The sequence below is a fragment of the Onychomys torridus genome, chromosome 13, assembly GCF_903995425.1.
Source record: "Onychomys torridus chromosome 13, mOncTor1.1, whole genome shotgun sequence".
In the NCBI taxonomy this organism is placed as follows: Eukaryota; Metazoa; Chordata; class Mammalia; order Rodentia; family Cricetidae; genus Onychomys; species Onychomys torridus.
Window position 1 is genome coordinate 56685573 of NC_050455.1, and position 11294 is coordinate 56696866.

An 11294-nucleotide genomic window follows, 5' to 3' on the forward strand; every position below is an offset into this window, starting at 1 on the left:
TCCTCACATCACATCTCTGACTTCCTGGGGAGTCCACCTCGTGGTGTGGACAGGACCCCTTAGCCTTTTCCTTTGGCTTCTCTCAGCCTTTTCTTCTAGGCCATCTCTTACTCCTCACTGCCACCCACTACTACAAAAAACATTCTCTTCAGGCAACCCACAGCCACACACTTTCCAAGAGTGGGCAGAAGAAACCAAGGACTGAAACACACACCCTACAACGATCAAATATCCACACCTAGAATCACCTCAGCCATCAGAACTCCAGGCGCCTAGAAAGCAGCACAAAAGTACAAATATTAATAGCCAAGACAATATGCTTCCACCAGAACCCGTAACCCTAGGAAGTAGGCCCTGAGAAATGTAATAGTGCCGAAGCACAAGACAAGAACTTCAAAACAGCAATTATGAACATGTTCAAGGACATTAAAGAGGGTATGAACACATTCCATAATAAAGTTTGTGAAAACAGAAACAAACAGTAGAATGAAAATAATGAGAACAATTCATGACAGGAAAGTAGTATATAACAAAGAAATAGAATCACTAGAGAAACCCAAACTGAGATAAAACTGGAAATGAAGAACCTCAGAGGTAAGCCTCACCAGTAGAGTGCAAGACATGAAACAGAATCCTGTGCCAAGGACACGAAAGAAGACATGGGGGTCCCAGTCAAGGAAATGTCTAAATCCCCATGCACAAAACACGAAGGACACCTGGGTCACTATGGAAAGACCAGATCTACAAATTACAGGAATAGAGAAAGACGAAACCAAAGTCAAAGAGAAAACATTTTCAACAAAACCATAGAGGAAAATTTCCCCAACCTAAAAAAGGAGGTGTCTGTCAAGGTATAGGAAGCAAACAGAACATTCAAATAGGCAAGACCTAAAAAAAGCACTAAATGTATAGAACAAAGAAAGAATTTAAAAGCTGAAAAGGAAAAAGATCAAGTAACATATAAAAGCAAGCCCATTACAATAGTGGTTCTCAACCTGTGGGACATGACCTTTTGGGGGATCTAACAAACAGCCCTTTCACAATGGTCACCTAAGACCATTGGGAAACAAAGATATTTACATTATGATTCATAACAGTAGCAAAATTAGTTATGAAGTAGCAATGGTTGTGGGGGAAGGGTCACCACAACACAAGCAACTGTATTAAAGGCTCACAGTTTAGGAAAGTTGAGAACCACTGCTTTAGAATAACAAATGACTTCTCAATGGAGATTCTAAAAGCCTGAAGGGCCTACAGACTTTAAGAGACCACAGGTGCCAGGTTATATTCTGTAAAACTATCAATCACAAATGATGGAAAAAGAAAAATATTACATGATAAAGCCAAATTTAAGCAGTGTCTATCTTAAAATTCAGCTGTAAACTAGGCAGTGATGGCGCATGCTTTTAATCCCAGCACTTGGGAGGCAAAGACAGGCGGATTTCAGTGAGTTAGAGGCCAGCCTAGTCTACAGAGTGAGTTTCAGGACTGTTACACAGAGAAACCCTGTCTCGAAAAACCAAAACCAAACCAAAACAAACCAAATAAAAAAAAATCAGCTCTATAGAAGGTATTAGAAAATTTCAGTCTAAAGAGGTTAACCACACATCCAAGACACAAGGAATAAATAAATCCTAGACACAAGGAATAAATAAATCAAGAGGGGGGAAATCCACACCATAAAAAAATAACAGGAAATCAATAAATTCAGCTTATTGATAACTCTCAACATTAATGCCCTCAATTTCCTAATAAACAGACAGATTAACATTGGATAATAAAAACAGTATTTGCCCACCCACCCTCTGAGACTGCAACTGTTCCCTGAGACAGAGCCTGCCAGCACCCGACTAGACTAAGAAGTGAGTCTTTATCCTCATACCCAAACACCCCAGGCCCTAGGCTTTGGGCCCAGGGGCACAACCCTGCACCCCTACACCCCTACGCATTGCAGTTCTAGTTTCAGGCCAGTTGGCAGGCAGACCTCCTGCACACAGTACAGACTACCACCATTCCCCATTAGACCCTGTAACCCAAGCCCCACCTCCCCAAATCCCACCCATCCTCCTAGACTGCAACTGTTCCCTGAGACAGAGCCTGCCAGCACCCTACTGGATTAAGAGGCCAGTTGGCAGGCAGATATCCTGTAGACAGGTCAGACTACCACCAACTACCACATGGTAAGACTGCAGCTACTCTCTGAGACAGAGCCCACTAGTGCCAGTTGGACTAAGAGCTGCTCCCTAAGACAAAAAGTCCATCAGCATTGACTAGACCAAGAGCTCTCACTGGACCAAGAGACTCCCTCAGACACAGACACGGCTTGCACCAAGTGGAGAGAGAGATGGGTAGACGCCAGTGCAAAAATACAGTCAACAACATAAAAACCAATATGGCTCCATTAGAACCTATATCAGCAAGACCTGAACATCCCAACACAGAAGAAACAGAAGATATCTACCATAAAAATGACTTTAAGAAGATATTAGAGATCTTAAAAGAGGGAATGAAAAATTCCCTTAAAGAAATCGAGGAAAAGTCAAACAAAAAATGGGAAGAAATCAGTAAATCCCTTGAAAGCCAAGAGAAATCAATTAAACAAGTGAGGGAAGCAGTTCAAGATTTCAAAACTGAAATGGAGTCAATAAAGAAGACACAAACTGAGGTAATGCTGGAACTACAGATGCAAGTATAACCAACAGAATGCAAGAGATCAAAGAGCGGATCTCTGGCGTTGAAGATATGGGGAAGAAATAGATTCATCAGTCAAAGAAAACACTAGAACCAACAAAGTCATGACCCAAAATGTCCAGGAAATTTGGGACACCATGAAAAGACCAAACCTAAGAATAATAGGGATAAAAGAAGGAGAAGAATACCAACTCAAAGGTACAGAAAATATATTCAACAAAATCATAGCAGAAAACCTTCCCAACCTAAAGAAAGAAATACCTATAAAAATACAAGGTTACAGAACACCAAATAGACTGGATCAGAAAAAAAAAAAAAAAGTCCCCTTGCCACATAATAATTAAACCACTAAACATATGAAATATAGAAAAAAATATTAAGAGCTGCAAAGGAAAAAGGCCAAGTAACATATAAAGGCAGACCCATAAGAATAACACCTAACTTCTCAAAGGAGACTCTAAAAGCCAGAAGGTCCTGGACAGATGTTATGCAGTTACTAAGAGACCACGGATGTCAACCCAGACTATTATACCCAGCAAAACTCTCAATCAACATAAACAAAATATTCCATGATAAAACCAGATTTAAACAATATCTCTCCACAAATCCAGCCCTACAGAAAGCACTTGAAGGAAAAATCCAACCTAAGGAAGTTAGATACACCCATGAAAACACAGGCAATAGATAGTCCCATACCAACAAATACCAAAGAAGGGAAACATACAATACTACCACCAAAAAATAACAGGAATTAACAATAACTGGTCATTAATATCCATTGATATCAATGGTCTCAATTTACTTATAAAAAGACACAGGCTAACGGAATGGATACGAAAACAAGATCCATCCATATGCTGCTTATAAGAAACACACCTCAACTTCAAAGACAGACACCACCTCAGAATAAAAGGCTGGGAAAAGACATTCCAATCAAATGGATTTAAGAAGCAAGCTGGTGTAGCTATCCTAATACCTAATAAAATAGACTTCAAGCTAAAATCAATTGAAAGGGATTGGGAAGGACACTACATATTTATTACAGGGAAAATCCAAAAAGATGAAGTCTCAATTCTGAATATTTATGCCCCAAATACAAGGGCACCGACATTCATAAAAGAAACATTACTAAAGCTTAAATCTCACATCAAACCCCATACACTAGTAGTGGGAGACTTCAACACCCCACTCTCACCAATGGACAGGTCTGCCAGACAGAAACTTAACAGAGAAATAAGGGAACTAATAGACAATATGACTCAAATAGACTTAATAGATATCTACAGAATATTCCACCCTAACACAAAAGAATATACCTTCTTTTCAGCACCCCATGGAACCTTCTCCAAAATCAACCACATGCTTGGTCACAAAGCAAATCTCCACAGATACAAAAAAAATTGAAATAACCTCCTGTGACTTATCAGACCACCATGGCTTAAAGTTAGACTTCAACAACAACAAAAATTACAGAAAGCTTACAATCTCATGGAAACTGAAAAATGCCCAATTGAATCACCAATGGATCAAGGAAGAACACTAACATGTTAAGGCAGAGCTAGAGCTCTGGAACAAGAAGAGTCTTCTTGCCTTTTAAACTTCTTGTTACTGTCTTTTTCCATTACTGTTAGAACCAACTTAAGTCCATTTCTGATACCTGAAGCAGAAAGTAATTTACTGGTAAAGCCAGGTATGTAAAGCTATCATCTACTACTCCAAGGTGTTCCAAATACACAAAACTACCATCTGTTTGGCTTTTCTCCTCATACTGCTGAACCATTTAAGCAGCATTTATGGTATGAAGTCTTTTACACATGAACTGACTAAAGAACATTTTTGAATGAGATTAATGGCATCAGTTGCCTGAACTTTCAATTTCGTTTACACTAGTCTATGTTGTAGATACACTGTGGAGAAAAAGGAAAAATACAAAATGTTTAGAGATCTACTTTCCAAAGTTTGTTTTTAAAAAAGGGTACAGAGGTCAGACAAAGATATATTTGTTCTATAGACTAAAGAACAAAAACCCATATACCAGTGAGTCTTTTGATAATACAAAGGTTAATCAATTTGTATGAAAATTAGCAGGGGTTGGTGCACTAGAATATCGCATCTCAAAAACCGCTTGGTAGGTTCAAGAAAAAAATTTAGGTAGTACATAGGGTAAAAGAGTTTCCTAAAATAGGAGTGGTACTTTTATTTTTTTATTTTTATTTTGTGCTGCTCACATACATTTACTAATGCCACATTGTAAATGGTTCTTAGGTAAGTGCACAGCGATGTTCCATGTTCCCACTTAACACAGCTTGCTGAAGTTTAGCCAACAGGCTTCATCGTGAGTGGACTCAGGAGCAGTTAATGATGGCCATGGGCAGGTGAGTAGACTCAGGAGCGGTTAATGATGGCCCTGGGCAGGTGAGTGGACTCAGGAGCAGTTAATGATGGCCATGGGCAGGTGCAGGGCTGGAGCCTTGCAGAGCTTTCCTTCTTTGATCAGCACTCCAGATTTTATCAACCATGTAGCTTATTAACCCCATTCCCATCTAAATTTCCTGGTAAACCTGGGTATAGTAGGGTTTCATGGGGACCCAGACATTCTTAATAAGGCTTTGAAGCATCTCAGCAAGACCAAGGGAATAGTATAATTTTAGAAGCTAGATATCCATACAGGTTCTTGCTTATCATTTATGTTAAAAATTATTTTGAAAAAAAAAAAAAAAGAAAAAAGAATCAGAATTGAAGATTCTACTTTTGTCCCCAAATACTCTAATGCCTCAGTTCTTGACCTCTTATCTTTAATGACCTCACCCTCTAATACACCTCAGCCACTCCACTTTATAAACATTTCATACATTTCCACTGGTAATTATCAACAGCTATACTCCACTATGAACTACTTTGTGTCCACAATATCCTACATTTCTGTCACTTCTTCTAGACTGTCATCATTGCAAAGTCTTCCATATCATGGAGTCCTACCTTCATTTAACTTTCTGAGGAAGGATAGAAAGCTAGGGAATTACAGTGACATGGGGAAAAGCCTGGGAGATAGAGGAGGCTATGTTCCGGAGACCTTATCTGTTTCGATTACAGAGAAAGGCAGGAAAAAGAGAATGATGAATGCATGCTTCTGGTCAGCTTCCTTTCTCTATGATACAGGCAAGGATCCCAGCAATAGTCCATGGTGGACCTGCCTTCCCTACTCAGTTAATGTAATTAAGACAATCACTGACTACATAGCCAAAGGCCATCTCCCAAGAGAGTCTAGACCCTGTTAAGTTGACAACCGTAGCCACCATGGCTCCCTTATTGGGTATGTAATTCTGTGTACAAACCTTGGATCTCTCTCAGTCAGTCAGTCAATCAATCTCTCAATCTCTTTCTCCCTCCCTCCCTCCCTCCTTTCTTTGCTTTTCAAGACTGGCTCTCCCACAGAGCATAAGATGTTTGGGGTTATCTGGGCCTCAGTCTTCTGATGGCAGGATTGTTTTAGCATGTCTGGCTGAACTCATGTTCCCCTTTCTCTTCTCAGTCTACCTTTAATTGGCACTTCTGGCAGTTCCTTCATTCTCTGAGAGTCTCTGGAGTTTAAGAGTATTGTTTTGTTTCTTATTACTTGGTGGCATACTTTCCTAGTGGATGTACCCATCAGTTGTTGTTTCTGTAGATGTTTTGTTTTTTTTGTGGAGCTGAGGATCGAACCCAGGGCCTTACGCTTGCTAGGCAAGCACTCTACCACTGAGCTAAATCCCCAACCCGTTTCTGTAGATGTAATCTATGTTAGACAGTACTGGAGATTGAGCTCAGTGTCCTGAGCACACAGGTGGAGTGGTTAGCTACTGAGCTATACTATTAGTTCAGTACACCTCAATCATACTGTAAGCCAGTTCTACCTGAATACAGAAAACACTTCAATTTGAAAGAATAGGGGTGATTGAAATACCTAGTCATAAACCCCACCTCAGAAAAGTCCCAATGCAGAAACACAAGAAACAAGAATAATCAAAGCAATGTTACTTGTCCAGAAAATATTCATTCTATATTACTGAATTCCACTGAGAGTTGGGTACACGAATCTCAAATAACAACAGAATGCTTGTAAGAATGTTCAATAAAGTCAAATATGACATAAGTAAATTCCTGAATGATTTCAAAGAAAATTAAGTAACCAGTTGAATGAAATAAGGAAGACAATATAGGCTATAAAAGGGGGATTCAATAAAGAAATAGAAACACTGGGGCTGGAGAGATGGCTTGCTCTGTTTAAGGCCTGAGTTCAGATACCCAGAATCTATGTAAATGCTAGATGGGTACGGTGGGCCACCTGGACCTCCAGCCTGGAAGGAAGGCAGAAAGAAGATCCTCAGCAAGACACCTAGTGAGATCCTGCCTCAATGAAAATGGTGAAGAGTGGTTAAGGATGATTCCTAATATCATCCTTGGGACTCTGGGACTCTACATGCTCACATATGTGCATGCTCACTTGCACACAATGCAAACATGCATATATATAGGCATGCACACTACACACATGAAAATTGGAAAAAACAGATAGCAGAAATTTTACAAAACCTCAATATATCAAATAAAAATTTAGGTGGAAATCCTTACTAATAAAACAGATCAAATGGAAGACAGAACATTGGGTCCTGGAAACAAGGTAGATGAATTGGAATAGTCAAAAGTAACAAGGAAGGCAGAACATGTGAGATCTATGGGACAACATTAAAAACCAATGTAGAAGGGCAAGAATCACACCCACATGCCACACTCATCATACTCGCTACACAAACACAGACATCCACATAAACACACAGACAGCCCCCAAGGTTTTTAAAAATGAAAAAAAAAAAAAAAGTAAATATTGCTGTTTGTGGAACTGGAAATCTTTATACACTGCTGATGAGAATGTAAATCAACTCAGCCAACATAGAAAAAACTAAAAACAGAACTGCCCTACTGATTTAGTAATATCACTCCTGGCAATACATACAAAGAAATACACACCAATATACTCCACATCCATGTTTACTGCGTTATTACTCACAACAGCCAACTTCTGGAATTAGCCTAAGTGTACACTAATAGATAAATGGATGGAGGAAATGTGGCACATATACAGAATAGTTTTCTTTAGGTATAAAGAATGAAACTATGGCGTTGCTTGGGAGACAGTCAGTGGGTAAAGTGTTTGCCTGCATTTGTGAAGACCTGAGTGAGACTTACCAGAACTCATGCAAAGGCCAGGCTCAGTGGTGCCTGTCTCTAATCCCAGTGCCCCTATGATGACATGTGAGAACACAGGAGAATCCCCCAAAGCTCAGGCCACTGGTACAACAAAGAGACCATGTCTCCAGCAAGATGGAAGGCAAGAATCGACAGCCAAGGTTGAATTTGACTTTCATACTCCTGCACATGCACACGCACACGCATGAAATACTGTCATTTGCCTGGAAATGGTACAACTTAAGATCACTATGTTAAGTGAAAAAAGCTGACCAAGCAAGACAAACATTGCTGTTTTCTCTCATATGTGGATCCCAGCTTTTGCAGATAACAGCATTTACATATGTAAACAAGTGCATAACAGGAAAGTGAAGTGGGAGTATCTTAGAAAAGGAAGGGACAAGTGGGAGAGAAGAAAGCGAAGGATTTAAAGACAGAGTAAATGTTGTCAAATGTATACTTAAAGAGGGTTTATGAAATCCATCAAAATGGCAACGACTTTACAGCTATATCTGTATCTATATTTTTTTTGGCTTTTTGAGACAGGGTTTCTCTGAGTATCAGAGTCCTGGCTGTCTTGGAACTTGCTTTATAAACCAAGTTAGCCTCGAACTTACCGAGATCCACTTGCCTCTGTCTCTCCAGTGCTGGCATTAAAGGCATGCACCACCATGCCTGGCCCAGCCCTGCTAAAAGCATATTTTTTAAAGTCACCTCCAGAAACACTCTCAGTACAAAATCCACAGCAATATAAGGGAAAGTTAGACACAAGCTTGAAACATTTATAACTACATCTAAGTTAAAATAGAGGTTGTTACTAATAATCACCTTAAAAGTCAACAGGTAACTGTATCTTCAAAACACTGTAACAACGAACTCGGAAATTAGTGTCTGATTAAATATTAGGTACTACAGCCTGAGTTGACACATATTACTCATCACATATAGATTCAATTAAATATTCCTTTCAACTCTAGAAAAAGCCTGTTTTAAAAGAATTTTTTTTTCTGTTTGGAAGAGATGTTAATTTTCAGCTCAGCAGTCAGAGCGAAGCAGAACTGTCACTTTCTGTAGTGACTTAGAGAGACTTAACAAAGCTCTTTACACACTTTCTGTCCTCACAGAACAAGACCATTCTTAAGAAGCTCTAACATCTTATCTACACGTTAGAAACAATAAGTTTCAAAAACCACATTCAATTTAAAAACAGAAACCACACATTAAAAGTTCACCTCTGAGAGATATTCTAGCTTTCTTATAAATGGTTTCAAGCAAATTCTGTTACATTTTTAAAAAGATACAAATTTTTTTTTTCTTGGAGATTCAGTTATCCATTATGTATGTACTATGTATCGGGTGCTGTTTAATGAACCTGAGCTAAATCACTGAGGAACATAATGGTTCCGGTCTCAGCAGACCTCATAATATGGCAAAGGAACATCCTTAGCCAGCTGTTTTTTTCTCTGACCGTGATAACTGGAGTGTTAAGAATTGTGAAAATAATTCTGAAAAATCTGTGTGTTGGGTAACTTTCAGTTCTGAGTGTGACCTTCTAGGAGATCCTGTTTGATTATTAGCAAAGAGGTCCTGGGTCCAAATCTTGGTTCCATCATTTACTAGACCGACCTTGGCAAACAAACTCAATCCTCATCTGTAAAACAAAGATAATCCTAACCGGATTACACAAGAGAATGAGCAAGGAATGTGTGAAGCAGTAGGAAATAGGAAAGTATTAGCTATTATTTCAACCCAATTTCCAGAAAACCAGATGGCACTCAGACAATAATGGGGACAAAGGTAACCATGAGAACACTTTTATCTGGTGCATATAGTTCCTCCCCTACTTTAATACTTTAAGAATCCTTTCTCTATCAAGTCATTTTACATGAGTCAAACGCCTCAAAGAGGTCAAGTTTGAATTATCTCTTTTGTAACATCAATTCATTGTGAGAATCTGATAAACAGGGAGTTAAGAGGCTTTAATTCCATTAAGAGAAAAATGTAAGAAGTGTGTGGTTGGGAGTCTGCCTGTAATCCCTGCATAAGGGAGGCCTGACATAGCAGGATTTAAGTTTAAGTCCAGCCTGGGCTACAAAATGAAGTTTTGTTTTTTAAAGTCAAAATTAGGCTTATTTTCTCTAAGATGACAATAGCAATTATGGGGGTGGGGGGGAGAAACAACAAAATAAAACTCAATCATTGGATCCAACAAGCTCCAATGCTTCAATATGCACCCAGCGCTTTGGGGCTCTAGGTCCCACAAGCCCTTTACATTTGTCAATATTCATGAACGGAAGTTAACTCTTACACTGGATAATGGCATACAATAAAACACAATCCCAGTTATCTGAAATTGATTTCTCACAGATGTTAAAAGGAAGCCGTTTGGTTCAAGGTTTATAAAAGAGTCAACAACCTCAGAAGGGCTAATGTCCACAAATTGCAAGCGGGAGCTATATACTACAAACTCTACACCAAGGCCGTGTTAACAAAACTGCCTACAAACAAACAGGCAGACTAGCAGAACCCACGTTCAAAGCTGCTTTGGGCGGATCAAATTTGCTGAAGAGCAATTCAGAATACACTGGAAACCTGATAGTGGTTTCTCCGCAACTCTGATGGGAGGGAGGGATGGCGAGGCACGTTAATGTGCTGGTGTGTAAACTGTCTTACTGCACAGGTAGACTCTACGTTCTGACCCTTGAGGTGAAAGCCTGTAACGGTATGCCTCCCTGGAGAGGATGGCACGACTACAGGCAGGGCGGTAAGAAATGGCTCCTCGGTCCCAAAGGTGAAGCTGTGGCTTATTTGTTTTTTGAAAGGACACCCCAACTACTAAGGACGGAAGAGCGGGGCGTTACGGATCATAACGCAAGAGGGTGTAAAAGGGCACCCGGGGGAGCGAGGTCGGCCAGGACTCCTGAAGGACCTAGGGCCGGGGTGACCTCTTCCCGCTGCTCCCGGCGGTGGGGTCGGACGTGCTGACGACTCCCGCCTGCAGGAGGGAGGCCGCCACCGACCGCCGCGCTGCCGTCAGTCACGCGCCCGCCGTGAAGGTGCCCGCTGGCCCCCTCCCGACGCCCCACTTGCGAACATGGCCCCAGGCTACCTCTCAGGATGTGTGTGTTGGGGGGCTCTCCACGGAATCCCGCCGCCAGGGCCGGAAGAAGCTGCCTCGGCAAGGCGACCCGGCCAAGCAAGCGTGGGGCAGGGTGCCGTGTCGCAGGACTCGGGCGAACGCTCGGCCTCCACCGCCCAGGCCAGCCGCGCCCACTAGCAACGCGCTCCGACCCTCCGTGCCGGCTCGCAGGGCCACTGGCACGCCGCCGCGCGAGGAACCCTGGGACTCGTAGTTCCGGCGCGGAGGAAGCCGCGCC

General features: G+C 41.0%; 1 protein-coding gene and 1 pseudogene across 1 annotated transcript in view; both read right to left on the minus strand.

Annotated features, from left to right (window-relative positions):
• Window positions 1-11289, minus strand: part of Fam210a (family with sequence similarity 210 member A) — a 36131-nt gene extending 24842 nt beyond the window's left edge. The window contains exon 1 of the mRNA XM_036204319.1: window positions 11027-11289. The gene's annotated coding sequence lies outside the window, so the exon portion shown is untranslated. The remainder of the gene's footprint in view (window positions 1-11026) is intronic.
• LOC118594455 lies at window positions 5127-5315 on the minus strand (annotated as a pseudogene).
• Window positions 11290-11294: the final 5 nt, after the last annotated feature.